This window comes from Pleurodeles waltl, chromosome 4_2, assembly GCF_031143425.1.
Source record: "Pleurodeles waltl isolate 20211129_DDA chromosome 4_2, aPleWal1.hap1.20221129, whole genome shotgun sequence".
Lineage (NCBI taxonomy): Eukaryota > Metazoa > Chordata > Amphibia > Caudata > Salamandridae > Pleurodeles > Pleurodeles waltl.
The window spans coordinates 1,019,820,925-1,019,847,910 of NC_090443.1; the positions used below are offsets into that span (position 1 = coordinate 1,019,820,925).

The 26,986-nt window shown below is 45.0% G+C and overlaps 1 protein-coding gene across 2 annotated transcripts in view; it reads right to left on the reverse strand.

The window, feature by feature from the left end:
• Positions 1–26,986, reverse strand: part of LOC138293603 (acyl-coenzyme A amino acid N-acyltransferase 2-like) — an 81,621-nt gene that overhangs the window by 45,005 nt on the left and 9,630 nt on the right. Inside the window, exon 1 of one of the 2 annotated variants that reach the window (XM_069232874.1) lies at positions 6,472–6,818. The exons of the other annotated variant lie outside the window; for it this stretch is intronic. The gene's annotated coding sequence lies outside the window, so the exon portion shown is untranslated. Of the gene's footprint in view, positions 1–6,471; positions 6,819–26,986 lie in introns of those variants that run through there. 2 annotated transcript variants of the gene reach the window in all.

Consider the following 26,986-nt stretch of genomic DNA (forward strand, 5'->3'; position numbering starts at 1 on the left):
ATTTGTTGATTTCAAAATGACCCATGATTGCTTTGATCATTGTAATGGGTGGGAAAAACTGACACATTGGGACATTCTTTCCAAGCTACTTAGGGTGCAGCCTTCATCTGAGTACCTGTGTAGAAAATGTTCATCTTCTGTGTGGTGTACTCCCAGATTTTTGCCTTGGCTGTTTTCCCGGCTGTAGAACTCTGTGCACTCTACCCCTGTGAAACAGTGGTAAAGCTGTGCTCCCCCTTTCAACATGATGAAACTGGCATAGCCATAATTGGAATATTTAACTTACCTGTACGTTCCTAGTATTTGGTACAATGTGTATCCAGGACCTTTAAGCTAAATGTCGGTAGTGGACTCAGCACCTATTTTGCCACCTACTACAGTGGAAATGCTAACATGGCTGTAGGCCTACTGTTTGTAGCCGGGCTATTACAGTTTTAAAATGAAAATTCAATCTGTCAACACAGCCCCTTTTTAAATATTGCCACTCTTAAAACAGGCCTTATCACCCAAAGGGCAGGGTGCATAGTAATTAAAAGTAGGACAGGTAAACCTTTAATGTTAAATGGTTCCTTATAGTGTAAAAGACCCAAAAGCTATTTTCACTGTAGCAAGGCTGTCTATTTTTTATAGAAATGAGTGGATTACATTATTGCATTTAATAATGTCAATTTTGGTTAGGAAACAGCTAGAAATAACATTTGAAGACTCTTTCTAATAGTTATTTTAATTCCAATTTAATGGTAAAATAGAATGTTGATTAACTAATAACTTTTAAGGAAAATATACTTTTAGAAAGTTACACTTTCCCTAACTAAAGTCTCTGGAGGCCCAATTTTGCATCAGTTCCAATTGTCACCTAGCAGCTAAATAGCCCCCTTAATGAGGCGTGAAAACTGCTTCCAGAGCAGGACAAAGGGCCTCAATGTGGTGAGGTGTTGGTCCCTTGACAGTTAGCCAAGTGGAATGTGACCAGGAACTTGATTAGTTTTAAATAGTCATACTCTGCCTAAGGCATTTGTTAGCTTACACCTGGGCAGGATCTTCCTTTGTTCCTTCAGCTAGGCAGACAACAATGCCAGTGGAAGAGGAGCTGTCCTCAGACTGGCTTAGGAAGGTTGCTAATTTCTATGGCCACACCGTCTGGGGTGGGCATACAAGCTCTGCACAGAGGAAGGAAAGTTCTGCCATCTTGGTTTTAGGTTGGGAGTGGCACTGTGGGATTGTTTGCTGTAGGGCACACAGGAAATGCAGCATGATTTGGTAGGGTTACAGCTGAGACCTTTTACTCTATTGATTGAGGAGGGAACAGGAGTCTCCCCCACCCACAGGCTGGTGTCAGGCATCACTGTGGCATCTGCAGTACCTCCTCAGAACACTACTGGACTTGCTGATAATCACAAGATGACTTAACCTGCTGTGTGAGAGCTAAAAAGCGTGCTGAAGAAATGGATCTGCTCTCCCTCTTATAACCAGGACAAAAAAGTGGAAACTAAAGTTCATAAGGCAGACCTCCTGTTCAAGCTACAGGGACACAACAAGCTGCAACAAGCCTTTCTTTGAACTTCCCAGCTAGGATGACCAGTTCCAATTGGACCTACTCTGAATAATGTTTGGGGCTTCTGTTGGAATGAATAATGACCCCAGGTGCTGCTTCTGAGGTCCTAGAACCCTGGGCTGTGTCAAAGTGTACTCCTCCTAACACCACCCGAAACGTTGGCTCCACAGACTTCCAAAGGACAAGGTACAAATTGCCAAGCCAATCCAGCAAAGCTATGTTGGTGCTGGGCACTTTGCTCCCACTTAAAGCTTTTCCACAGCAGCATCTGGTTCAGCGTGAACTCGCGAAAAAGGTATATGGCTTCAGCCTGCAGGAATCCGAGTTCCTAAAAAGTGAATTAGTCTGAACACAGAAATCTTCACATGACAAAGGGGCCAAAATTATTGGAACCTTCACTGGGCGCAAAATTAAACTTTCTCCTACTTAGCTTTCCCACCAAAAATCAACAGCATCACCTAGAACTCATCCAAATCTATTGTTGTGGAGCCTTCCTTAGCCACAGCCTGCTACCTTGCCCTGCTGCGAATTATCGACTTTCATTTTGTAAACTAAGTCCAAAGGTAAGACTTCTATTGTGTTGAACCAGGTTACTCTGTCCTACTCGCTTTCCATCCCATTCAGCTCAACTCTCGTCTAGGTAACAGTCAAGCATAACCAGGTGACCATGGTTGCCACTTACGCTTTTTGCCACTTATTTTTAGTTAACCTTTAAAAACTCATATCTTCAGTTCACATTATGGGATTATTTTGTCATTTTGATGTTTTTTCTTGTGTTGTGTTTTAACTTTATTGCTGTTTTGGTACTTCATAAATACTGTACACATTGGCTCTTAGAGAAGCATGTCTGCACTGAGCCATAGCTACCAGGGGTTGAGCTCTGGTTCATTTAGTGGCTTTAGTGATACACCCCAACAAGGACTGTGATTATTACTTGAGGTGGGTACTTGCCCCCCCCAAACTAATACTCCGAGTCCTTATACCTGGGCAAAAATAGTATTGGCCCCTGCTACGGAAAGAATAACAAAACAAAGGTCTGAAGCAAGACTGTGTTTTAGCTCCTTTACTTTTCAACTTGTATAGAGCTGGCTTAGCAACATCTCTCTACGAAACAGACTCCTTTTCCCTTATACCTGATGACCAATTATTGAACATCTTGCCATATGCGGCGAGTACCATGATTTTTGACAAGACAGCTGTAGGGCTCCAGAGAGCCCCTGTGATTCTGAGCGAATCAGTTAATCTCTCAGATGTGAGAAAGAAAAAAAGACATTTGGCAAAAAATCCTATCACATAAAGAAAGCAATTGTGCTCATGTCCATGTCTTAGTGAAAATACATTTGGAAGCAAAAAACATCTATTGTCACCATAAAAGCGGATACTATCTATTGTCATAATAAAAGCAGATAACATCTGTTCCCACAGTAAATATTCATTTCGAAAGAGAAAAGGCCTTCTTTAAAGCATGTGTAGCACAGTAAAACAAACCTACAAATGGCAAGAGGTTCAACCTGGATGACAGGGAAGAAGAAAAAATTTAAGTAGTGACTCAATCACAGTGTGATTAGCTGAAGGAAAGGAATCAAGCTCAAACAAGCAATCAGTACTTGGTCCATGCTCTAGCCGAAAGAAGAGGAAGTGAAGCCAGCACACGCTGGCCAATTCTAAGGCAAAAATACACAGGTAGTCCTGTAGGGGGAAGTATAGGCCTAGACTTCCACGGCAATGATTTAGACTACACCTTCAATAGATAGGGTAGAATATCTAATCATTTTATTGTTGCCAAACATTCCTTGTTAGAAAAAGGCAGACATTACTCTTACTCTCCAAAAGACAATACAATTTAAATAAAAATTAAACAAAATCTAAACAAAGCTTAAATAAGAATTTAAATATAGGTGCCCCTAAAAGTGATACGGCACAGTGCAGGTGATTTAGTGAAACAAAAAGTGCGCAGTTGTTTAAAAATTATAAGGCAGAAAATAAGAGTGACAGATAAGCCAACAAATGTTAAGCAATGGGTGAGCCTCAAGACCCTTGTTGTATGCAATGTATCTCTTGCAAGCGAAAGCGCATGTAGCACATGCACTGTCATAGGCGTGACCTAAAAATGACTTATTAACCAGGTGAAACAAATTTTGCTCTTTAGAGATGGAACAGCCTTAGAAACACACGTAGATGGTTGTAAGCACGTGGGAAAACAATGAAAGACAAAAATATATTGACGTACCACTCAGTCTACAGCAAAAGAGAAAGTTACTTGTATTAAGGTTTCCATTACAGTCCCCAAACGGCGAAAAATATATCAAATGTAGGCTCTGCATGTTGGGTGAGGAGTCCCTAACTCATGCATTATGTATTTGCATCTTACTGGTGGCTCGGAGGTGAAAACCTTTAAGACCTGTGACGTCTAAATACTAGGAAATGCAGGCAAGCTGTGATAGCTTAATTAGGCCTAGGGGACTCACAACTAGCTGGTTGTTTTTAAAAATTCCATCACTTTCATCAATGATGGGGTGTTCCCTGCACACTCCTACTCTGGATGGAGTTTTACTCCAAACTTTGACAGAAGGAAATCTCCAACCCTTTAGAGAAGTAGTTTTTAAACTTTTGACTTCTGTGAAACTTAATCATTACTGAATCTAGGGACCCCCACTGAATCGTTAATGGAATACAGGGGCACCCACTGAGTCATTATTGGAAACCAGATATCCCAAGATATCCCAAGCCTACGTCATTTTGATGATTTTAACAGTAAAACAATACACATATTTATGGACACAAGCATTCATCAAACAAATACACAAATTATTAAATATTTTATTTAACTCACAACCACACATATAAAAAATACTTTTAATGGGAAGATTGGAGCTTTCCTAAATTTAGTTGGGCCCACTCATCATCCATATTATATTCTGTTTGATGTACTTGCACTGCTCCCATAAATCAATCTGAGGATACCAACCTAATCTTTAGCCTCCAATTTTAAATTCCTTCACATTTACAGAACGTTTAAAAATTTTCAATTTTACAAATTTACATTTTGCTTTTTTTTTACACACACTTTATTAATCTGATCATGCAATTTTATTTTCTAAGCTGTGGCGGAACCCCTGAGCAGGTGCCATTGACTCTCGGGGTCCCTTGACCACAGGTTAAGAAGCAGTGTTTTAGAGGGTGGGAAGGAGTCCGAGTTTGTGAACACCAACAAATAAAGCCGTGGAAGACTCTCTCCCCGGCTACTTTAAGGAAATTCACCCACATGAAAATCTACATTTGAGAAATCTACTTACTAGTCTAGAACCACCTTTTCTGAATATAAAAGAGTTTTCACTCTGAGGTGACGGGGGGGAGGGTATTTTGGAAAGTAAACTCTACATACCCATGCAAATAGCTTTGTGAATGGACACCTTTGAGTGCAGCTCAATTATACTGTCAGTTCAAGCACATCTCAGCCATGTTCAGAATAAAGGTTAGGATGAACTCAGAACAACACCACACCACTTTAATTCTGTTTTAACAAAAAAAAAGAAATGAACCAAGCAGAAAATGTTATCCAGAATAGATTGCAATGGGTAATTATGAAAGTATGTTCACAGTGCTAGGAGCAAAGAATTTGCTAGGAATGAATCCAAAGTCACCATTTCTAGACCCAGATGTTAAAGCATGGCACCCTGCAGGTGCAGCTAGAGGTGTACCCCACAGTCATTGCTCTCCTTGTGGGTCCTGATGTCATGCATGAGGGTGATAGTGTGGCCACAGGAGCGTAAACTGGCATCACATCAACCTAACAAGCATTGGCAAGGCCAATTGGTCTGGCCTTTCACATAGCTACAGTACCTCAAATAATTTCTAGATGTCCTTCTCAAGTCAGAAGAAACAGTGTGAAGTCTTTTAACAAGACTGCATCACTCCAAAACTTTACTATTTGCCTCTCTCAAGTCAAAAGCAACAGTTTAACAAGTCTGTCAGAAAGCTGCAATAACTCATCTTTTTGCTAAATGTCCCTTCTGAGAAAGATGCATCTACTTCAAATGTCCTTCACAAAGTTGAGGAGGTGGGACTTCAACAAACACATGTACACATCTACTTTGGTTACTCCAATAAATAGTGCTTGATTTCATGGTGTGCAGGCAGTAGTGCGCTCCTTTCTATGGGCCAACCAGGTACCGTGCATTGCTTTCAGAAAGTGTGTGCAATCGACCTTCGACGGTGGCTTAGCAGCTGCAGACTTGCATCTGTACTACTGGGCCTCCCAACTAAAAGTACTGAATGAGTGGCTTTATGACTTTATAGAGTGGAGCTGATGTTTATAACTTGGGAGACAGTCATGGACTGCATATATGGCTCACCTGTCCCTCGCTCTCATCCGACCTCATCAGGGTGGTGTTTGATGTGTGGCAGTGTGCTGAAGTGGACTGGATAGGATGGGAGGCTTCCACTCCAGGCCCCCTCTGAAGGGCCACCTGGGTTTGACAGGTGAGCAGTTTGACTGGGTTTGGGTAGTCGGACCTTATTGGTATTTCTCAACTGGGTGAAGTGTGGCACAGGTGTGGAATATGCTGGCCTTTCTGTAACCGCAAACTGACTTCTAACTGCACCAGTCCCAATTCTACAAATTCCTGCAGCATCTCTCGCACCCTGCTCTCTCATTGTATGTCCACTGGAGAGGCCCCCGAGATCAGTTCCCTGGAGGCCAAGCAGCTCACGGACTCCTTAGGTCAGGGCAGTATTTTCTGTGTACACAGGTCCCTGGTTGTTAACTTCCTGGAGTTGTTCTCCCCTCCGCGAGCACGTTGGCAATCCTGGGTCGGCAGCTCGGACCATGGGGAATGGAGGGAGGCACTCATGGCACCAGGAGAGTTGGCAACACCACCTAGGCTCCGTAGTGACATTTTTTCCAACCCACTTACCTTACCCTACTGTGGATCTGGCGGGCGGGTTGGCTCCTGCTGTGGTGTAGAGGCAGCTGACTTCTGCTACTTAGTCTGGATGTGTCCTGTTGTTAATTGCTACTGGGCCTCAGTATATTAGGGTTCTGTGCCACGTACTGGGGAGGCCAGTGTACTAATCACCTCGCATAGCGCTCCTGGGTTTGCTGGAAGATCTTGGTGGGTGGAGGTGCGACCGATACCTTGTAGGACTCTGAACAAAAGGGATATTGCCTGGAAGTTTAGATCTGCCACTGCCCCAGACTTAAGAGGGCTGACATAATACGATGAACTGGTGCACAAAGATGGAGGAGCCCGTCCACGCAGCGCAGGGTTTCTCTAATAAAGACTGAAAGTATGTTTTGCACTGCCTGTGTTTTCTTTGTTACAAATCAATAAACATCAGCTTAGCAAAAAAAGTAGGCTTGATTCCAATAGGATAAGTAAATATGCCAATGCTTGTATATGCTAATGAATCAACATTGCAACTTTCAATAAACTTCTGATTACCATGAAATACTTGTGAAGACAGCCTAGTACAGGTGTCTCCAACCAGTCCAGCTACCAGTAGCTCCCAGACCCCTTCAAAGTTGCTCATAGCTGGAGTTAATTTTTAAATATGCCCAGGGTCACAGTTTTCCTTTTAAAGTTAAGGGAAGGTTGTGTTTATTTTACATTATTATCACCAGACTGCAGATAGCAGGGCCTGATAAGGAGCAGTCATGTAGTCAGATTTATGACCCAGGGCACAGAGCTGAAGAATTGAAGCCTGCAGGTATTTAACTCTATAATGAAAGTCCTTGTCAACTCAGTATTGGAAGTGAGTACAAAATTATGTTTCTCAATGCTTTTAAATTGGAGAAAATGAAAAGTTACCTTATAATTAAGTTAACTTTTCATTTTAATTCTCTCAAATTATTTTTCAAAGTGTTGCCTTTACAAACCGCAGACCTCTTGCTCGCAGTGGCCATTAGAACACTGTGCAATATTTATAATTGAAAAATACAATCATTTTTTAAATGGAAGAAATTTAAAGTGCAGAAAAATGTTTGACATTATGAACATGTTTGCACTTTAAATTTCTCCCATTTAAAAACATGGTTGTATGTTTGTGTTATACTTGTAACGGGACCACATATGGCGAAAGGCATGCCCTTGTGCCACAAGTACATATGACAGTGGATCTCAGTTACCCATATCCACCAATATACATACATCCCCAAAGACCACACTCTCATTGACAAACGTGGCAGCCCTGTCATAGTGCCCTTAGTCAAAGTATTTTGTTCAAACCATAGAATCTGGCTCTATGAAAATTAGGCTTAAAGTCAAGGAAGTTTGGGGTAGGGGTGTCTGGTTATAAAGCGCAAGTTGTTTAGCCTTCAGTAGCTCACAATGATTTTCAGTGATCAGAAGTAGCTCTTGCTACAGAAAAGGTTAGTATATAAAGATTTTTGAGTGGCCCTATATTATTGTGCCAGTAAAATGCCCCATGCCCTAGGCTATGGGCTGTGATGAGAACAAGCAAAATGCAAGCCAATAGATAGATATTTGGTGAAGGGTTCATTTATTCACACACACACACAAACACATGTATACACACACACACACATATATATATGTATGTATGAATATAGATATATATATTTTCACTAAAAAAACAAAGGTTACAGGGACTTTATAGTTAGGTTCAGGTTTTACACACACACAACACCACATAAATTCAGCAGTTATAGTTAGAAACTATAACTCCTTCCCTAAGGTAACTATAACTCGCGCCCCTACATGCCCAGTTTTCTCACCAATAATCTTATTGCAAATGTTGCAGTGATAACATCAACGATGTCATAGAAAATGTTATGACTGGTGTAATATGTGGGGTAGGGTGTGAGTTATAGATCCCTCAGAGGATGAGTAATAGTTTCTTGAGATAACTATAACTGCTGAATTTCTGTAGTTTTGTGTATGTAAAATCTGAAACTAACTAAACAATCCTGTAGCCGTTGGTTTTTAAGGGAATTTCTATGTTTTTTAAAATTCTATTTCCTTACTATCACGTCCTGGTATCATTTGTTTTGTTCAGTTAACTTTTAGGGTTTTTTGAAAATAAAGTAATATTTAAGTACCAAACCTTAATCCAACAGCCTATGGCCATGTGCGGCCAACCCCCCGCATGCAGCCAGCCCCACACTGTGATTGTGTGAGTGGCTCTATGGTGTGTGTGGTTGTGTGGGTGTGGTTTTGAGGGGCTGTGAGTGGGTGTGTGAGTGGCTGTACAGGCGTGGGAGTGGAAGTTGTTGTGTGGGTGTGTGAGTGGCTGTGTGGGTGTGTGAGTGGCTGTATGGGTGTGTGAGTGGGTGTATGGATGTGTGAGTGGGTGTGTGAGTGGTTGTGTAGGTGTGTGAGTGAGTGTCTGAGTGGGTCTGTGAATGGGTGTATGTTTATTTGGGGCCTGGACCCGCAAATCCGTTGCAGGTTCACACTGACGGCCATGCTGAGCAAACAAAACATTTTGGGAAATTTCTTGCCCATGAGGAGTCCCTCGGAGACTCCTCCAACAGCCCCATGGGGTCGGGATACCTCTATCCTGGCCCCTAGGTCCTATTTTATCTTTATTTCTCCCCCGGGGTCTGTGTCCCGATTGACAAAATGGCAACTGCAACTTTCCTCTCAAGTTGCGGCCAGCCAATCACGGCATTGTTGTTGGTGCGTGAATCCTCAGCGGTTGCTCTAGATATACATAATTCTTTTTTCTTTAATAACTCCAAAGCTACTGAACAGATTCACACCAAATTTCAAAAAGTTGAAATTTCCAAGATCGTACCAAGATCTAGCTTTCTGCCAAAGTTGGTGTAATTCCATTCAGCGGTTCGAGGTGTAGTCATGTCTAAATTCTCTTGGGAAATTGCATGAGAAAAATGCATTTTGGAACCCCTCTTTCTCTCGGCCCTCGCATGATGAATTTCCATAAAACTTACCAGACAGCAGCTGAACTGAGTGGCACACTCGTTTTGAAAACCTCGTGAAGATTTGTCAAACGGCGCCAAATTTATTAGTAAAATAACAAATGCTTTTCCTATGGAAACTAGGTCTTAAATATACCTACTGGCATCCACAAATTGTAATTCCCTCACAAGCATTGATATATTTACATGACGCCGCGGGTGTTCTTGTTGTTAATAGAGGTCCTGCTCAAGCCACATGCAACTGCTTCAAAAGACCTACACAAAAGTGGGCGGGTGTGGCTTTAATATATGCATTTATAAACCCACTTTTGCTATTTTAATAATTTGCGCTTGTTTTCTACAGGTTTAATTATTTGCCAAAGCTGGTTCATAAAACGTACCTTACTGCCGTCTCCATCTGCTGTCGCCTCGCGCTCCTCTTCCTTCCATGTGGTGTCCCAGCATTCACTGGGACACCAGCACAGGCTCCCCAGCCAGGATTGGTCTGAGCAGCAGTGACTGCCGCTCAGACACAAGTCTTGGTCAGTGCTTTTTCCCCAGCCCATCTCTGTATACAGCCGGGTTGGAGAAGCCTAAGTGGGCATGTGTGTTTGGACGGCCTCAGACAGCTGGCCAAACACACATGTGCACTTAGTGCACTCTCCCCTCCCACCTCCTGTGGCCCTGCCCCTCCCCTGCACTGCTGGCTGGACCAGCAGATGAAAAATGTAACAATAGAAAACTATTGTTTCATTTTTCATCTCCTGGCTCTTGCCCAGGGGGGTGTAGGAAAGTACCATCTTGCCTGGCATGTTACCCCCATTTTTCACTGTATATATGTTGTTTTAGTTGTATGTGTCACTGGGACCCTGGTAACCCAGGGCCCCAGTGCTCATAAGTGTGCCTGAATGTGTTACCTGTGTAGTGACTAACTGTCTCACTGAGGCTCTGCTAATCAGAACCTCAGTGGTTATGCTCTCTCATTTCTTTCCAAATTGTCACTAACAGGCTAGTGACCATTTTTACCAATTTACATTGGCTTACTGGAACACCCTTATAATTCCCTAGTATATGGTACTGAGGTACCCAGGGTATTGGGGTTCCAGGAGATCCCTATGGGCTGCAGCATTTCTTTTGCCACCCATAGGGAGCTCTGACAATTCTTACACAGGCCTGCCACTGCAGCCTGAGTGAAATAACGTCCACGTTATTTCACAGCCATTTTACACTGCACTTAAGTAACTTATAAGTCACCTATAGGTCTAACCTTTACCTGGTAAAGGTTAGGTGCAAAGTTACTTAGTGTGAGGGCACCCTGGCACTAGCCAAGGTGCCCCCACATTGTTCAGAGCCAATTCCCTGAACTTTGTGAGTGCGGGGACACCATTACACGCGTGCACTACATATAGGTCACTACCTATATGTAGCTTCACCATGGTAACTCCGAATATGGCCATGTAACATGTCTATGATCATGGAATTGCCCCCTCTATACCATCCTGGCATAGTTGGCACAATCCCATGATCCCAGTGGTCTGTAGCACAGACCCTGGTACTGCCAAACTGCCCTTCCTGGGGTTTCACTGCAGCTGCTGCTGCTGCCAACCCCTCAGACAGGCAGCTGCCCTCCTGGGGTCCAGCCAGGCCTGGCCCAGGATGGCAGAACAAAGAACTTCCTCTGAGAGAGGGTGTGACACCCTCTCCCTTTGGAAAATGGTGTGAAGGCAGGGGAGGAGTAGCCTCCCCCAGCCTCTGGAAATGCTTTGTTGGGCACAGAGGTGCCCAATTCTGCATAAGCCAGTCTACACCGGTTCAGGGGACCCCTTAGCCCTGCTCTGGCGCGAAACTGGACAAAGGAAAGGGGAGTGACCACTCCCCTGACCTGCACCTCCCCTGGGAGGTGTCCAGAGCTCCTCCAGTGTGCTCCAGACCTCTGCCATCTTGGAAACAGAGGTGCTGCTGGCACACTGGACTGCTCTGAGTGGCCAGTGCCACCAGGTGACGTCAGAGACTCCTGCTGATAGGCTCCTTCAGGTGTCAGTAGCCTATCCTCTCGCCTAGGTAGCCAAACCCTCTTTTCTGGCTATTTAGGGTCTCTGTCTCTGGGGAAACTTTAGATAACGAATGCAAGAGCTCATCCGAGTTCCTCTGCATCTCCCTCTTCACCTTCTGATAAGGAATCGACTGCTGACCGCGCTGGAAGCCTGCAAACCTGCAACATAGTAGCAAAGACGACTACTGCAACTCTGTAACGCTGATCCTGCCGCCTTCTCGACTGTTTTCCTGCTTGTGCATGCTGTGGGGGTAGCTTGCCTCCTCTCTGCACCAGAAGCTCCGAAGAAATCTCCCGTGGGTCGACGGAATCTTCCCCCTGCAACTGCAGGCACCAAAAAGCTGCATTACCGGTCCCTTGGGTCTCCTCTCAGCACGACGAGCGAGGTCCCTCGAATCCAGCGACTCTGTCCAAGTGACCCCCACAGTCCAGTGACTCTTCAGCCCAAGTTTGGTGGAGGTAAGTCCTTGCCTCACCTCGCTGGGCTGCATTGCTGGGAACCGCGACTTTGCAGCTACTCCGGCCCCTGTGCACTTCCGGCGGAAATCCTTTGTGCACAGCCAAGCCTGGGTCCACGGCACTCTAACCTGCATTGCACGACTTTCTAAGTTGGTCTCCGGCGACGTGGGACTCCTTTGTGCAACTTCGGCGAGCACCGTTTCACGCATCCTCGTAGTGCCTGTTTCTGGCACTTCTCCGGGTGCTACCTGCTTCAGTGAGGGCTCTTTGTCTTGCTCGACGTCCCCTCTCTCTTCAGGTCCAATTTGCGACCTCCTGGTCCCTCCTGGGCCCCAGCAGCGTCCAAAAACGCCAAACGCACGATTTGCAGCTAGCAAGGCTTGTTGGCGTCCTTTCGGCGGGAAAACAGTTCTGCACGACTCTCCAAGGCGAGAGGAATCCGTCCACCAAAGGGGAAGTCTCTAGCCCTTTTCGTTCCTGCAGAAACCTCAGCTTCTTCTGTCCAGTAGAAGCTTCTTTGCACCCGCAGCTGGCATTTCCTGGGCATTTGCCCATCTCCGACTTGCTTGTGACTTTTGGACTTGGTCCCCTTGTTCCGCAGGTACCCTAGATTGGAAATCCACCGTTGTTGCATTGCTGGTTTGTGTCTTTCCTGCATTATTCCTCTAACACGACTACTTTGTCCTTAGGGGAACTTTAGTGCACTTTGCACTCACTTTTCAGGGTCTTGGGGAGGGTTATTTTTCTAACTCTCACTATTTTCTAATAGTCCCAGCGACCCTCTACAAGGTCACATAGGTTTGGGGTCCATTCGTGGTTCGCATTCCACTTTTGGAGTATATGGTTTGTGTTGCCCCTATCCCTATGTTTCCCCATTGCATCCTATTGTAACTATACATTGTTTGCACTGTTTTCTAAGACTATACTGCATATTTTTGCTATTGTGTATATATATCTTGCGTATATTTCCTATCCTCTCACTGAGGGTACACTCTAAGATACTTTGGCATATTGTCATAAAAATAAAGTACCTTTATTTTTTGTATAACTGTGTATTGTGTTTTCTTATGATATTGTGCATATGACACTAAGTGGTACTGTAGTAGCTTCACACGTCTCATAGTTCAGCCTAAGCTGCTCTGCTAAGCTACCATTATCTATCAGCCTAAGCTGCTAGACACCCTATACACTAATAAGGGATAACTGGGCCTGGCGCAAGGTGCAAGTACCCCTTGGTACTCACTGCAAGCCGGTCCAGCCTCCTACATTGGTTGTGCAGTGGTGGGATAAGTGCTTGAGACTACTTACCACTCTTGTCATTGTACTTTTCATAAGAGAAAAATATACAAAACAAGGTCAGTGTATATACACATAGCCAAAAAGTTTTGCATTTCCTCTTTTCACTCTTTTCTAAGTGCTGAAAAGTACCTCTAAACTTTCAAAAAGTTCTTAAAAGTTTAAAAAGTTTTTTTTCTGTCTTTCCAAAAAGTTCTGAAAACTTTTTTCTCTTTTTCTATCACTTTAACTCTCTCTAAAAATGTCTGGCACAGGCCAAAATGTTGATCTGTCCAAACTTGCATATGACAACCTTAGCTGGAAAAGAGCAAGGAGTCTCTGTATAGAGAGAGGTTTGAGTGTAGGGAAGAATCCTTCCTTGGAACTGTTACTTAACATGCTTAGAGAACAGGATAAGGCCATAGGTGCCCCATCTGTTGAAAAAGTACCTAATAGTTCTCAATCTGATTCAGGGACTCCCCCAGGAAAAGATTCAGGAAAGAAACTTCCTAGCCTGCCCATTACTAGACAATCTAGCATAGATGGTAATGATGATGAGCCACACCATATAAATAGTGTTGTCTCACATCATAGCAAAAGCATTTATTCTCACCATACTGGTAGTAATGTTTCTGTTAACCAAGCTGTTAGGGTGGCTTCTGTAAGGGACAGGTCTCCTTCTGTTCATTCCCATCATAGCTCTGTTTCTAGGAATGTCCCTCCCACCAACCCTGATGACAGAATGTTAGAGAGGGAACTCAATAAGTTGAGGGTGGAACAAACCAGACTGAAGCTTAAAAAGCAACAGCTGGATTTGGATAGACAGTCTTTTGAATTAGAGAAGGAAAGACAGAAGTTGGGTTTAGATACCCATGGTGGCAGCAGCAGTATTCCCCATAGTCATCCTGCAAAAGAGCATGATTCCAGGAATTTGCACAAGATAGTTCCCCCTTATAAGGAGGGGGATGACATTAACAAGTGGTTTGCTGCACTTGAGAGGGCCTGTGTTGTACAGGATGTCCCTCAAAGGCAGTGGGCTGCTATCCTATGGCTATCATTTAGTGGAAAAGGTAGGGATAGGCTCCTTACTGTGAAAGAAAATGATGCTAATAATTTCCAAGTTCTTAAGAATGCACTCCTGGATGGTTATGGCTTAACCACTGAACAGTACAGGATAAAGTTCAGAGAGACCAAAAAGGAGTCTTCACAAGACTGGGTTGATTTCATTGACCATTCAGTGAAGGCCTTGGAGGGGTGGTTACATGGCAGTAAAGTTACTGATTATGACAGCCTGTATAACTTAATCCTGAGAGAGCATATTCTTAATAATCGTGTGTCTGATTTGTTGCACCAGTACTTGGTGGACTCTGATCTGACCTCTCCCCAAGAATTGGGAAAGAAGGCAGACAAATGGGTCAGAACAAGAGTGAACAGAAAAGTTCATACAGGGGGTGACAAAGATGGCAACAAAAAGAAGGATGGTAAGTCTTCTGACAAGGGTGGGGACAAATCTAAAAATGAGTCTTCATCAGGCCCACAAAAACACTCTGGTGGGGGTGGTGGGTCCAAATCCTCCTTTAATCAGAACAAGGAAAAGAAACCATGGTGCTATTTATGTAAAATAAAAGGCCATTGGACAACAGATCCCAGTTGTCCAAAGAAAGGCACCACTGCTCCTACCACTACAACCCCTACTGCTACACCTAGTGTCCCTACTAATAGCAGTGGTGGTGGGAGCAAACCTACTAATAGCCAATCCAAGGGAGTAGCTGGGCTCACTTTTGGTAATTTAGTTGGGGTTGGTCTGATTAGGGAGACCACAGAGGCTACTTTAGTCTCTGAAGGGGCTATTGATTTAGCCACTTTGGTTGCTTGCCCCCATAACTTGGAGAAGTACAAGCAACTAACCCTAATAAATGGTGTTGAGGTCCAGGCCTACAGGGACACAGGTGCCAGTGTCACAATGGTGATTGAGAAACTGGTGCACCCTGAACAACACATACTTGGACACCAGTACCAAGTAACCGATGCTCACAACATAACACAAAGCCACCCCATGGCTGTTGTAAATCTCAACTGGGGGGGGGGTAACTGGTCCAAAGAAAGTTGTGGTAGCTTCAGATTTACCTGTAGACTGTCTATTAGGGAATGATTTGGAGACATCAGCTTGGTCAGATGTGGAGTTGGAGGCCCATGCAGCAATGCTGCGCATCCCAGGACATATTTTTGCTTTGACAAGGGCTCAGGCCAAAAAGCAAAAAGGACAGGGAAGCTTGGATCCTGGAACAATGGACCAAGTGCTCCCTAAAGCTAGGGCTAGTAGAAGCAAACCACTTCCTACTATCCCTCCCTCTACAGTGGATTCTACTTCTGAGGAAGAAGAATTCCCTCCCTGTGCAGAACCTACACCAGAGGAGCTGGAAGCAGACACTGCTGAGCTTTTGGGTGAAGGGGGGCCTGCCAGAGAGGAGCTGAGTGTGGCACAGCAAACCTGTCCCACATTAGAGGGTCTCAGACAGCAAGCTGTCAAACAGGCTAATGGGGATGTCAGTGACTCTCACAGAGTTTACTGGGAGGACAACCTCTTGTACACTGAGCATAGGGATCCTAAACCTGGAGCTGCCAGGAGATTAGTGATTCCTCAGGAGTACAGAAAGTTCCTCCTAACACTGGCACATGACATTCCCTTAGCTGGGCATCTAGGACAAATGAAAACTTGGGACAGGCTTGTTCCCCTGTTTCATTGGCCTAGGATGTCTGAGGACACAAAGGAATTTTGTAAGTCCTGTGAAACCTGTCAAGCCAGTGGCAAGACAGGTGGCACCCCAAAGGCACCCCTTATCCCACTGCCTGTGGTTGGGGTTCCCTTTGAAAGGGTAGGGGTTGACATAGTTGGCCCCCTTGACCCTCCTACTGCTTCAGGCAATAGGTTTATCTTGGTGGTAGTGGACCATGCCACAAGATATCCTGAAGCTATTCCTTTAAGGACCACTACAGCTCCTGCAGTGGCAAAGGCCCTCCTGGGAATATTTTCCAGGGTGGGCTTCCCAAAGGAAGTAGTATCAGACAGAGGAAGCAATTTCATGTCTGCATACTTAAAGGCCATGTGGAAGGAGTGTGGTGTAACGTACAAGTTCACAACACCCTATCATCCACAAACAAATGGACTGGTGGAGAGATTTAATAAAACTCTCAAAGGCATGATTATGGGTCTCCCTGAAAAACTCCGCAGGAGATGGGATATCCTTCTACCATGCCTCCTTTTTGCCTACAGGGAGGTACCCCAGAAAGGAGTGGGCTTCAGCCCCTTTGAACTTCTTTTTGGACACCCTGTTAGGGGTCCACTCACACTTGTAAAGGAGGGTTGGGAACAACCTTTAAAAGCTCCTAAGCAGGATATTGTGGACTATGTACTTGGCCTCAGATCAAGGATGGCTGAGTACATGAAAAAGGCCAGTAAAAACCTTCAGGCCATCCAAGAGCTCCAGAAGCAATGGCATGATCAGAAGGCTGTTTTGGTTCAGTACCAACCAGGGCAGAAAGTGTGGGTCTTGGAGCCTGTGGCCCCAAGAGCACTCCAAGATAAATGGAGTGGACCCCACACAATTGTTGAAAAGAAGGGTGAAGTCACCTACTTGGTTGACTTAGGCACTGCCAGGAGTCCCCTTAGGGTGCTCCATGTCAACCGCCTGAAACCCTACTATGACAGGGCTGATTTCACCCTGCTCATGGCAACTGATGAGGGACAGGAAGAAGACAGTGATCCTCTACCTGATCTCTTCTCTTCCACAGAACAAGATGCTCTTGTGGAAGGTGTAGTTTTGGCAGATTGTCTTACTGCTGAGCAGAAAGACCATTGCATAAATCTCCTAGGACAATTTTCAGAACTCTTCTCTACTGTGCCAGGCACCACTTCTTGGTGTGAGCACACTATAGATACTGGAGACAGTTTACCTGTCAAAAGTAAGATCTATAGGCAGCCTGACCATGTCAGGGACTGCATAAAGCAAGAAGTTCAGAAAATGTTGGAACTAGGAGTGGTTGAGCACTCTGACAGTCCATGGGCTTCTCCTGTGGTACTGGTACCAAAACCCAATTCTAAAGATGGAAAGAAGGAAATGCGGTTTTGTGTAGACTATAGAGGTCTCAACTTGGTAACCAAAACTGATGCTCACCCTATACCCATGGCAGATGAGCTTATAGATACACTGGCATCTGCCAAGTATCTAAGCACTTTTGATTTGACTGCAGGGTATTGGCAGATCAAATTATCAGAAGATGCTAAACCTAAGACTGCATTTTCTACCATTGGAGGACATTACCAGTTTACTGTAATGCCTTTTGGTTTGAATAATGCACCTACCACTTTTCAGAGGTTGGTGAACACAGTCCTGCAAGGGCTGGAAGCTTTCAGTGCAGCATATTTGGACGATATAGCTGTCTTTAGCTCCAGCTGGGATGATCACCTGGTCCACCTATGGAAAGTTTTGGAGGCCCTGCAAAAGGCAGGCCTCACTATCAAGGCTTCAAAGTGCCAGATAGGGCAGGGTAAGGTGGTTTATCTGGGACACCTTGTTGGTGGGGAACAGATTGCACCACTTCAGGGGAAAATCCAAACAATTATTGATTGGGTTCCCCCTACCACTCAGACTCAGGTGAGAGCCTTCCTAGGCCTCACTGGGTATTACAGGAGGTTCATTAAGAACTATGGCTCCATTGCAGCCCCTCTTAATGACCTCACATCCAAGAAAATGCCTAAAAAGGTATTATGGACAGCAAACTGTCAGAAAGCTTTTGAGGAGCTGAAGCAGGCCATGTGCTGTGCACCTGTCCTGAAAAGCCCTTGTTACTCTAAAAAATGTCTATGTCCAAACTGATGCATCTGAATTAGGAGTAGGGGCAGTCCTATCACAACTTAATTCTGAGGGCCAGGATCAACCTGTTGCTTTTATTAGTAGGAGGTTGACCCCTAGAGAAAAGCGTTGGTCTGCCATTGAGAGGGAGGCCTTTGCTGTGGTCTGGGCTCTGAAGAAGTTGAGGCCATATCTGTTTGGCACTCACTTCATTGTTCAGACAGACCACAAACCTCTACTTTGGCTAAAACAAATGAAAGGTGAAAATCCTAAATTGTTGAGGTGGTCCATATCCCTACAGGGAATGGACTATACAGTGGAACATAGACCGGGGAGTAGCCACTCCAATGCAGATGGACTCTCCAGATATTTCCACTTAGACAATGAAGACTCATCAGGTCATGGCTAGTCTTATTGTCCTTCGTTTGGGGGGGGGTTGTGTAGGAAAGTACCATCTTGCCTGGCATGTTACCCCCATTTTTCACTGTATATATGTTGTTTTAGTTGTATGTGTCACTGGGACCCTGGTAACCCAGGGCCCCAGTGCTCATAAGTGTGCCTGAATGTGTTACCTGTGTAGTGACTAACTGTCTCACTGAGGCTCTGCTAATCAGAACCTCAGTGGTTATGCTCTCTCATTTCTTTCCAAATTGTCACTAACAGGCTAGTGACCATTTTTACCAATTTACATTGGCTTACTGGAACACCCTTATAATTCCCTAGTATATGGTACTGAGGTACCAAGGGTATTGGGGTTCCAGGAGATCCCTATGGGCTGCAGCATTTCTTTTGCCACCCATAGGGAGCTCTGACAATTCTTACACAGGCCTGCCACTGCAGCCTGAGTGAAATAACGTCCACGTTATTTCACAGCCATTTTACACTGCACTTAAGTAACTTATAAGTCACCTATATGTCTAACCTTTACCTGGTAAAGGTTAGGTGCAAAGTTACTTAGTGTGAGGGCACCCTGGCACTAGCCAAGGTGCCCCCACATTGTTCAGAGCCAATTCCCTGAACTTTGTGAGTGCGGGGACACCATTACACGCGTGCACTACATATAGGTCACTACCTATATGTAGCTTCACCATGGTAACTCCGAATATGGCCATGTAACATGTCTATGATCATGGAATTGCCCCCTCTATACCATCCTGGCATAGTTGGCACAATCCCATGATCCCAGTGGTCTGTAGCACAGACCCTGGTACTGCCAAACTGCCCTTCCTGGGGTTTCACTGCAGCTGCTGCTGCTGCCAACCCCTCAGACATGCAGCTGCCCTCCTGGGGTCCAGCCAGGCCTGGCCCAGGATGGCAGAACAAAGAACTTCCTCTGAGAGAGGGTGTGACACCCTCTCCCTTTGGAAAATGGTGTGAAGGCAGGGGAGGAGTAGCCTCCCCCAGCCTCTGGAAATGCTTTGTTGGGCACAGAGGTGCCTAATTCTGCATAAGCCAGTCTACACCGGTTCAGGGGACCCCTTAGCCCTGCTCTGGCGCGAAACTGGACAAAGGAAAGGGGAGTGACCACTCCCCTGACCTGCACCTCCCCTGGGAGGTGTCCAGAGCTCCTCCAGTGTGCTCCAGACCTCTGCCATCTTGGAAACAGAGGTGCTGCTGGCACACTGGACTGCTCTGAGTGGCCAGTGCCACCAGGTGACGTCAGAGACTCCTGCTGATAGGCTCCTTCAGGTGTTAGTAGCCTATCCTCTCTCCTAGGTAGCCAAACCCTCTTTTCTGGCTATTTAGGGTCTCTGTCTCTGGGGAAACTTTAGATAACGAATGCAAGAGCTCATCCGAGTTCCTCTGCATCTCCCTCTTCACCTTCTGATAAGGAATCGACTGCTGACCGCGCTGGAAGCCTGCAAACCTGCAACATAGTAGCAAAGACGACTACTGCAACTCTGTAACGCTGATCCTGCCGCCTTCTCGACTGTTTTCCTGCTTGTGCATGCTGTGGGGGTAGCCTGCCTCCTCTCTGCACCAGAAGCTCCGAAGAAATCTCCCGTGGGTCGACGGAATCTTCCCCCTGCAACCGCAGGCACCAAAAAGCTGCATTACCGGTCCCTTGGGTCTCCTCTCAGCACGACGAGCGAGGTCCCTCGAATCCAGCGACTCTGTCCAAGTGACCCCCACAGTCCAGTGACTCTTCAGCCCAAGTTTGGTGGAGGTAAGTCCTTGCCTCACCTCGCTGGGCTGCATTGCTGGGAACCGCGACTTTGCAGCTACTCCGGCCCCTGTGCACTTCCGGTGGAAATCCTTTGTGCACAGCCAAGCCTGGGTCCACGGCACTCTAACCTGCATTGCACGACTTTCTAAGTTGGTCTCCGGCGACGTGGGACTCCTTTGTGCAACTTTGGCGAGCACCATTTCACGCATCCTCGTAGTGCCTGTTTCTGGCACTTCTCCGGGTGCTACCTGCTTCAGTGAGGGCTCTTTGTCTTGCTCGACGTCCCCTCTCTCTTCAGGTCCAATTTGCGACCTCCTGGTCCCTCCTGGGCCCCAGCAGCGTCCAAAAACGCCAAACGCACGATTTGCAGCTAGCAAGGCTTGTTGGCGTCCTTTCGGCGGGAAAACACTTCTGCACAACTCTCCAAGGCGAGAGGGATCCGTCCACCAAAGGGGAAGTCTCTAGCCCTTTTCGTTCCTGCAGAAACCTCAGCTTCTTCTGTCCAGTAGAAGCTTCTTTGCACCCGCAGCTGGCATTTCCTGGGCATTTGCCCATCTCCGACTTGCTTGTGACTTTTGGACTTGGTCCCCTTGTTCCACAGGTACCCTAGATTGGAAATCCACCGTTGTTGCATTGCTGGTTTGTGTCTTTCCTGCATTATTCCTCTAACACGACTACTTTGTCCTTAGGGGAACTTTAGTGCACTTTGCACTCACTTTTCAGGGTCTTGGGGAGGGTTATTTTTCTAACTCTCACTATTTTCTAATAGTCCCAGCGACCCTCTACAAGGTCACATAGGTTTGGGGTCCATTCGTGGTTCGCATTCCACTTTTGGAGTATATGGTTTGTGTTGCCCCTATCCCTATGTTTCCCCATTGCATCCTATTGTAACTATACATTGTTTGCACTGTTTTCTAAGACTATACTGCATATTTTTGCTATTGTGTATATATATCTTGCGTATATTTCCTATCCTCTCACTGAGGGTACACTCTAAGATACTTTGGCATATTGTCATAAAAATAAAGTACCTTTATTTTTAGTATAACTGTGTATTGTGTTTTCTTATGATATTGTGCATATGACACTAAGTGGTACTGTAGTAGCTTCACACGTCTCCTAGTTCAGCCTAAGCTGCTCTGCTAAGCTACCATTATCTATCAGCCTAAGCTGCTAGACACCCTATACACTAATAAGGGATAACTGGGCCTGGTGCAAGGTGCAAGTACCCCTTGGTACTCACTACAAGCCAGTCCAGCCTCCTACAGGGGGGAGATGCCATAGCGAAGGAGCCGCCCCTGCTAGATGTGACTCAAGTCAGATACAAGGGGCCGAAACGTCAGTCAAAAACCTGAGGGGAGTGTGGCTTCAACCTAGAACTCTGTATATACACTGTAGCTTCTCCAATGACATCAATGATCATTTTCAGTATGATAAATATACCTACATTGCTTTTTAGTGAGGAATCAGCATTGTAATTTACAACACGTTTCTTGACAGTTATGAAAATAGTTGATGAAACCCTTGTTCTACCTAGGGATTATCAGTAATTGGGAAGTGCAGTGCTTCTTAAATTCTATACTTGGGGAACAATTTCTTAGGTGAATGAGTACAAGTGCAAGCGCAAAATGCAGTCTCTCACAGTGAAATCATCAAATGACTGGAGTGGGCTAGTCTGATGATCTAAACCTTCTGCTATAGTGGGAAGGAGTATAACGTGACTGACATGTCAACAGACCAATGTTGAAACACTGTTGGCTGGAAGCCCCTATAAATGTTTTTATTCTTGTATGATTTTCCTGAAAAACACTAGGCAGGCAAAACAGCGTAATTTGTCCTTAGGCCAGACCTAAAAAGCCCACTCAGTCAGGAGTCATGCATTCACATCAATTGGGCATGGACACATATAAAGCATTAAAGTGCCCCAACAAATATGGTTCTCAGTTGAGTCCTCACATATTTCCACGCAAGGCATGCAAGTGCCTTGGAGAAACACAAAAAAATAGACTCACGCTCTCTATCAGGACATTTCCCCTTTGTGATCCATGACATTTCAACCATGAGCTATGAACTAAGATGCTGATTTGTTGAAGCTATGAAATTGTCTGTTACAGTGCCACTGAATTTCTACACAAATCTTAAAATGTTATTCTGTGGCTGGTGTCAAACAAGAAGGAACCCCCTTCTTTCTCGTTGTGTGAAGTTAAATCTTTAAAATTGTGAGGAAAAAGCTTGTATAAACTTTAGTGCGCCCACAGCCTATTGTCCCCGGTCTGAGTAATCATGTTGAATATGAAAAAGCAGACTGGGAAATCCAGAATGGGGAGTTCTACAATTGATGTGGCAGTCGAGGACAGACTGGGTGTAGGTGAACTTTGCTGAGCATGCCATGGGATTACACACAGGCCAGGGGCCAGAGATGGAATGATGTTAGCAGTACACTAAAGGCTTGGGGATGGTGGGCATCTTCTTTCCATTGAGAGCTGGTGGGACAAATACTTGTTGTTTTAGTCTTGGGCATTCATCAGGGCAAGAAACAGGCCAAGAGTCAGGCCCCGGACCTCAAACCCCTTGGTGGACATAAGGCCTTCAAGTCTAAGGACCCAGGAAGTTACGTTTGTAGTTTAGGTGGTGTCACAGTGAACTTTCCCAGGAGCTCAGTCCTCAGAGAAAGTTTTTGGTGGCCTAACAGCCTCTGATAACATTAGGGGAAAGGTCAGTGTCAACACTTCTCAAAGTCCACCAGCCATGTGATCTCTGTGGATTCAGGGTGTGTTGTGTGTCAAACATCATTGTTCAATCTTGAGTGTTAAGAACAGGAAAAGGGTGGGAGGGGGGTCAGCAAATAGTGTTTAGGGCCAGTTGAAGGCGGTTGAGGCATCTTTAAACCAGTGGAAGACTGGGTGAAGATGAGGGCAGATATGCCAGGTCAAATAGAAATTCAAGATGGCCTGGACAGACCGTGGTATAGATGATGGCAAACCATACGCTGCTTGTTGCCTTTACTGTATTGGTGCACACCTGCGTACGCATGCCAGGCCTGGGCACTGTGCATCACAATTAGCAGATGCAGTCCTTCACATGGCAGCACTTCCAAACCCATCTGAAAATAAGCGTACTTATCCGGAAGCCTCACCACTAGGAAGTTCCTGAGCCATTGTCATGATAGGTAACACAGGGTGCTCTTCAAAAGGCTGGTTCCTCAGAGAGGGGCACTAAAGTATTGTAGGTTTAGGGATACTACCTTAACACACTGGTGAGCAAGGACCTAGCACACAAGACCAATACCAATGTACACAGCCACAGACGTATATATTCAAGGAGTACTCCAAGAGATTGCAAATCTTTGTCCACAAACTGATCTTAATGCCAGATCTTACTCAGATCTTTGAAACATCATTCAGTGGCATCAGTTATTAAATGGGAAACAAACATTACAATGAAGGCTTAACCATGCATGCAACATTACGACACATGCATTTACAACGAAAATGATTTTACCACACATGCCATTTCAATGAATTTTGTTTAAAGGCATGAATGAGTGGTAAAGGCATATTCGTTGTAAAGGTTTTACAGGTAAGTGTTAAGATATATATATATATATTTACATATTCACTTTAAAAAAACAAAGGTTACAGGGAAGTTATAGTTAACCTCATATTTTAAAAGTACCAAACCATAAAAAAATCACCTATTATTATAGTTATAATTAGCTCAAGTAACTATAACTTGTGCCCTAAGGTAACTATAACTTTTGCCCCCGCCATGCACAGTTTTTTCGTCAAACATTTTACTGCAAATATTACAATGATATTATCAATGGTGTTATAAAAGATGTCTTGAGTGCCATCATTTGATGGGTAATTAGCAGTGCATGGCGAGGGCGGGAGTTATACTTACCTTAGGACTTGAAACAACTCAACTATAACTGGTGAATTTCTATGGTTTTTGTACATTTAAAATGAGAGCCTAACTATAATGTCCATGTAACCTTTAGTTTTTTAAGTGAACTTCTATGTTGGTCATTTGTAGGGCTTAGAGTGGGTATGGGTTTTTGCGTGGTAAGTGTTTCTTTAGAGTTTAGGGAGGTTATGGGTTTTTGGGTGGCAAGGATAATTTTAGGGTTTAGGATGGGTATGGGTTTTTGGGTGATAAGATATTTTTAGGGTTTAGGATGGGTATGGGTTTTTGGGTGATAAGATATTTTTAGGGTTTAGGGTGGGTATGGGTTTTTGGGTGTTAAGGAGTTTTTAGGGTGAATGAATGGCAAGGGTGCGTAATTTATAAAGCACATGGCTACCTAGAGAAGGTTTCCCAGCGCTAGGCTCATCACAAAAGCATGAGTCAAACCAGAATACTATCTGAGAAAGCAATGAGATTTAAAGAGAATTTAAGAAGTTGGAGCACCCAGGTTTTTAGCAATTTGCGAAAGGCTGTGAGCGAACAACATTGCGTCAAAGGCAGAGCGTTCCGGAGCTTAAGGCCCAGATAGGAAAATGAACAGCCTCCTTGGTGGGATTTCCTGATTCTGGGAATCACAGCTACATCAAGATGTCTAGAGCACAAAGAGCATGTGGGTGAATACCAGGACACTAAGAATCTAAAATACATTTTTGGGTAGGCATTTATGCATATAGCTTAAAGCTTTGAATTGATTGTGGCTGGTGGGAGGGGTGAATTTAGGGGGATGAAGCAGAAGCCGTGCGGCAACATTTTTTACCTTCTGAAGGCATCTGATTAGGGCATTTGAAATGCCCAGATAGAGGATACTACCATAGCCCAGTCTGGAAATGACCAGGGCCTGGACTACAGTTTTACGGACTGAGACCAGGAAACAGGCAAGAATTTCCCTGAGACATTTAAAAATGCCAAAGCAGGTGGCCGCCACCTTTGTAATCTGATGGCTCTTGGGTAGCTTGTCAGCAAGCCATACCTGTAGATATTTTAGTACTGTACTGGAGTGGGAGAAGTACCCTTGGTTGTGGCCACAAGTGAGGTCCCCATTGGTTTGGGAGGTTGCCCACTAGAAGAACCTCGATCTGGGAGCTCTGACAACTGCAGCTCCACCGAAGATGGTCCCTCCTTTCTTTAAAGATTCTTCCTGTGCTGCTTTTACAAAAGTTGCATCGCATTGTGCTTTGTAATGACGCACATTTCATGATGATGAACAGGAATAACGCAATACAGCCTACCAGAAAGCGCACACTTTGCACTGCTCTGGAACCTTTTTAAAAGCATCATGGCCATGCGTGGTCCCCACTGCAGCAGCACGCATATGCTCTGGGCCAGCAAAGACCGCGGAAGAGGTTCACTGAATACTCGATAAACAGATCGCCAATGACTATGTGAACAAGCATTTGCAATGCACTAGGGTATCACATTTGTCGGAGTTATAGCTATTCACAGTTGTAAACTCCCAACCAGATTTTTCTTGCATTAAAAGAAAAAGACGCTGCTACTGTTCACACCTATCGGCAAAAGTGCAATTATGAACGTAACCGGCAAAAGTGCAATTAACTGTGCAACAAGGTCGATAGTATGCGAAGCGCTTGACTTCTGCTCAGCGAGATCGCGCTGTGAAAATAGAGAAAAAGTAGTCCACAGACCTGACGGGAAACAGCAAGCCTCGCATGTTTTCTGTACTTGGTCGCTGTGCTCGAGGAGGGCTAACCACCGGAAAAGGCATGACGTATGCGTGCCTTCCACTAATCAAAGGAAGCGGATTCTAACAGGTAAGCCAACTTGCCAATGAAAGACACTGACGTGACGTTGACGGGGCTCCGAGCCGTTTTCTAATACATTAAGCGCCTCACTAGCGATACGCATGCACGAGCGCATGCGACGCAGGCTCAACCCTAATAAAAAGCGTGTTCACACAGTCCTGTACCGCAGCACTACATGGCCCCTTAGAAGAACAACCAGGCTTCTCCTTCTCAGTGCAGTCACGCCGCATACTTCTGATTTTATGTACTTCAAAGTGACATGGAGCGCAAAGGGGACAGACAAACGAAACAAGCATTTGCAATGCACTAGGGTCCCGCATTTCTCCGAGTTACAGTTATTAGCAGTTGTAAACTCCCAACCTGATTTTTCTAGCCACATTGAAAGAAAAAAACTGCGCGATTGCACGGCTATTAGCAGTTGTAAACTCCCAACCGGATTTTTCTTTCCACATTGAAAGAAAAAAACAACTACAGTTCACTCGTAATGAAACCTATCGGCAAAAGTGCAATTATGTATGTAACGGGGTCGATGTCATGCAAAGCGCTGGGCTTCTGCCAAGTGAGATCGCGCTGCAAAAAAAAGATAAAAAGTAGTCCACAAACCTGAAGAGATTCAGCGAGCCTCGCATGTTTTCAGTACTTGGCTGCTGCACTCGAGGAGGGCTAACCACTGGAAAAGGCATGGCGTATGCATGCCTTCCACCAATGAAAGCAAGCAGATTTTAACAGGCAAGCCCACAAACCAATGAAAGACACTGACGTGACATGGACGAAGCTCTGAGCCCTTTTCTATTTACTAAAGCGTCTCGCAAGCGAACCAGGCTCGACCCTAAAAAGCAGTTTACACACACGAAAGCATATCGGCAATGGTGCATGATAAAACAGTGTCAAGGCGGGACAAACATAAAGCATTTTACCAATGACATCAAGATATTTTTGCAAGCCCAGGAAAGAATGAAAGTGATGGGCGGGAGGTGGATGTGGTTACAGCCCACAAATACATAACAACACTTCAGAAA